This window comes from Paramormyrops kingsleyae, unplaced genomic scaffold (genome assembly GCF_048594095.1).
Source record: "Paramormyrops kingsleyae isolate MSU_618 unplaced genomic scaffold, PKINGS_0.4 ups68, whole genome shotgun sequence".
NCBI classification, from domain to species: Eukaryota; Metazoa; Chordata; class Actinopteri; order Osteoglossiformes; family Mormyridae; genus Paramormyrops; species Paramormyrops kingsleyae.
In genome coordinates this window covers 108,887-112,669 of record NW_027326006.1, presented here as the reverse complement: position 1 = coordinate 112,669, position 3,783 = coordinate 108,887, and the positions used below count along the sequence as shown (strand labels likewise).

At 51.4% G+C, this 3,783-nt stretch overlaps 1 pseudogene; it reads left to right on the top strand.

Annotated features, from left to right (window-relative positions):
- The first annotated feature begins 820 nt into the window (after positions 1–820).
- On the top strand, positions 821–3,320 carry LOC140586470 (zinc finger protein basonuclin-2-like; annotated as a pseudogene).
- The last annotated feature ends 463 nt before the right edge of the window (positions 3,321–3,783 follow it).

Genomic DNA, 3,783 nt, shown 5'->3' with positions numbered 1-3,783 from the left:
TGTGTGTGTGTGTGGGTTTGCATGGATCACATTTGATAAAATTGTCCCCAAAGTGCAGTAAAACACACACATACACACACACACACAATAAATGTACCTTGTGAATTATCATAATAACCGTGGGAAAATTATTTTTCTATTTTCTTGCTGCCATCTCCTGGCCGAATGTAAGTATTGCAATTACCAGAAATGAGCATTTTTAATGTTTTTAAATGGTAGTACTCAATTTTGGCCACCAGACGGCAACATAAAATGTGTGTGTGCAGTAACAGGGCACTGTGTCTGTGTGTGTGAGCTCTGACCGGGGGCTCTGTGTGTGTGTGTGTGCTCTAACTGGGCGCTGTGTGTGTGTGTGTGTGTGTGTGTGTGTGCTCTAACTGGGCGCTGTGTGTGTGTGTGTGTGTGTGTGTGTGCTGTAACAGGGCACTGTGTGTGTGGGCTGTATCAGCACACAGTGTGTGAGTGTGTGTGCTCTAAGTAGGCGCTGTGTGTGTGTGTGTGTGTGTGTGTGTGTGCGCGTGTGCATGCTGTAACTGGGCACTGTGTGTGTGGGTTTGCATAGATCACATTTGATAAAATTGTCCCCAAAGTGCAGTAAAACACACACATACACAGACATACACAATAAATTTACCTTGTGAATTATAATAACCGTGGGGAAATTATTGTTCTATTTTCTTGCTGCCATCTCCTGGCCGAATGTAAGTATTGCAATTACCAGGCATTACTTAAAGCTTCTGCAACCTGAGAAATGCTTCCACAGGTGGCTGGGGCTTGAGTGTGGACCAATACGGGGGTGAGATTCAGCTAGGGTAGCATAATGCAGGTAGGTAACTATCACAGAAGTGTAACAGGACCGTTGCAAAACCATAACACACCGGTTAGAAGTCAGTCTTCCTCCTCTGTTGTGGGAGTCATTGTATTTGTATTTCTGTGAGGCATTTCTATGGATCAGCTGAGAAACAATAGACTTTGAGTTGTATCACAGGGACTGACTAATAGCAGTGCCCCAAAGCCCTAGGTTGTTTTTACGGTTGACAAGATTGAAAACGTTCCTGTTCTCTATCCATGAATGTAATGACTTCCTGCATGGTGACACAGGAGAAGAAGACTGAAAGGGAAGCTAGGAGAAGGAGGGTGTGTGCGGTGTCGCTCTGTTAAGATCTATGAGGTCTTTGCTCCAGGAGGCCTGGACATTGCAGGCAGGCAGCTATTTACCTTTAATCAGCTGTGCCAATTATGCAGAATCAATGACTTCTTGTGGTGTCCTTTGTTCCCCTTGATATGGCCTTCAGGATGCTGCAGGCAAGGTTCTGGACCACTGGACTATCATGTCCCGGGAGGAGGAGATCTGTCCATCTAGGAGAAAGAAGGCCAGGCCATCGCAGTGCCCTCATCAAAGACTGACTCTGACATCAGGACTTTCATCGAGAGCAACAACCGCTCTCGTAGCCCCAGCCTGCTGACGCACCTCGAGAACAGCAGTCTCTCCACTATACACCACTTTGAGAACATCCCCAACAGCCTGGCCTTCCTGCTTCCTTTCCAGTACATCAACCCAGTGTCTGCCCCCAAATGGGCTCATGCTGGAGCAGCCAGGTCACAGGCCACGGGAGTCCAGTCTGCCAAACCTGAGTGACCCCAACGAGAGCAGTGAGTCGGAGGTGTCTCTCTCACCGTTCCGCTATGGGCAAAGCCCAGGCCTGGGGGGCACCGGTGTCACTGTGGCGATCGAGCCTAAGCCTGAGCCTGCTAGCGTAACAACCATCTCCCCGACCCCCACCTCCCAGCAGCCTCAACAGCAGCAAGCACCAATGCAGCAGCAGCCGGCTGGACTGAGTGAGCAACATGCATTTGTTAAGAGTGAGCAAGCCAAGAGCATCGTTACCTCGTCCTTCTCCTCCAAGATGCATCGCATGCGGCGCATGGGTTCTATCTCACGCAAGGGCCGAGTGTGCTGCAACGCATGCGGCAAGACCTTCTATGACAAGGGCACCCAGAGGATCCACTACAATGCTGTGCACCTGAAGATCAAGCACCGCTGCACTATCGAGGGCTGCAACATGGTGTTCAGCTCCCTGCGCAGCCTCAACCGGCACAGCGCCAACCCTAACCCCCGACTACACATGCCCATGCTGCGGAACAACCGTGACAAGGACCTCATCCGCTCCAGCGTTGGCTCTGGCACATCTGTCATCTCCAGCACCAAAAGCAGTTTGACTCTGACCAGCCCGGGACGGCCACCTCTTGGCTTCACTACCCCACCGCTCGAGCCCATGCTGCAGTCTCCCCTGCAAAGTTCTCTGATCTTCCCATCCTTGAAATCAGTCCAGCCAGTACAACCGATACCCCCATTCTATTGTGCGCTGTTGTCCCCTGGGGATCTTGTCAGTTCATCGGTCTCCCTGCCCACCAGCTCCATACTCCCTCCGGCCTCTAACAACATGTCTCTCATGGAGCAGCAGGCCTCGGCCTCTGGCTCCCGCAATCCTCTAGTGGCCGAGGCAGGGCTTGTCAGCCACAAGCTGCCTGGTACTGGCATCCAGGAACATTTTGTTGACCCCACACCCAAGAAGAAGCCCCGCAAATCCAGCATGCCAGTGAAAATTGAGAAGGAGGTCATCAGCGTGGCTGATGTGTTCGACGACAAAGAGGAGGAGGAGGAGGATGAGGAAGGGGTCAGGGTCCTGAATGGAATGACTAGCACCCAGGGATGCCACCATCCACATTCCCACCTTTACAACAACAGCAACCACAGTGGGGGCAGCAGCCAAGCATCTCCCAGCCGGGATGAGATGAGCCCTGGGCTGGCACTGAGGAGCATTCTCCAGCTGGAGCAGGATGAAGCTCGGACTACCAGCAAGAGGTGGAGGGGGTCAGCGAAGGGGAGGGTGGCTCAAACAGGGCAGACTGGGTGAGGGGTGGTGCCAGGGAGGGGTTCCCAGAGCTGCCGGGCCAGGGGGTCGACCCGAGTCTTCCTGATAACGTAGTGCAAGCTGAATCCTTGGGTTCCTTTAAATCAGAGCTAGATAAGATTTTAACAACTCTAAGCTATTAGTTAAGTTCTCCCCAAGCGAGCTCGATGGGCCGAATGGCCTCCTCTCGTTTGTATAGTTCTTATGTTCTTATGTTCTTATGAGTGCTGTCCTGTGCATGCTGTGCCACAAACCATACAGCTGCAAGGGCACTCGCTTCAAGACGGTACATCTGCACCAGATGCAGAGCCGCAAGGTTCCGGGCTGCAGCCTCACATTCTCCTCGACGCGGAGCTGCAACCAGCAGAGCAGAACCCCAGCCTGCGCCGGCATGTGGCCAAATGACTGCCCCCCACCCCCAGGCCTCCTACTTTCACACTGTACTTGTGGAAGTCTCTAGACGCGCTTGGATGGGTAGCTCTGCTGCTGCTGCATCCCTGTGGCCCCAACACGTCCTGTCACTTCCATGGAAACCCTCGTCCATCTCCAAAGAAACTGTTCGGACACTTCTTTTGTGACTGTTGCTCGCAGAAATGGTAGTAATAAGAAGAGAGCCTTCTCGGTGTATTATTAGTGTAATAATAGCTTTTAAATGACCCATTAACAGAGCATGACAGCCTCATCTGTAAATAACATCCCAGAGGGTTCTTTATGTAAAAAATGTACTGAGGGTGTCAGTGCCCATGCTTGTTTCATTTCATGGCACCTCCAGCTCTCAGACTGAAGGAAAATGTAGCCTCTAGCTCATTTGATTTCTTTATTTTCACTTTGATGCACACTTCAGACTTAAAAAAAAAAGCTCAAATTC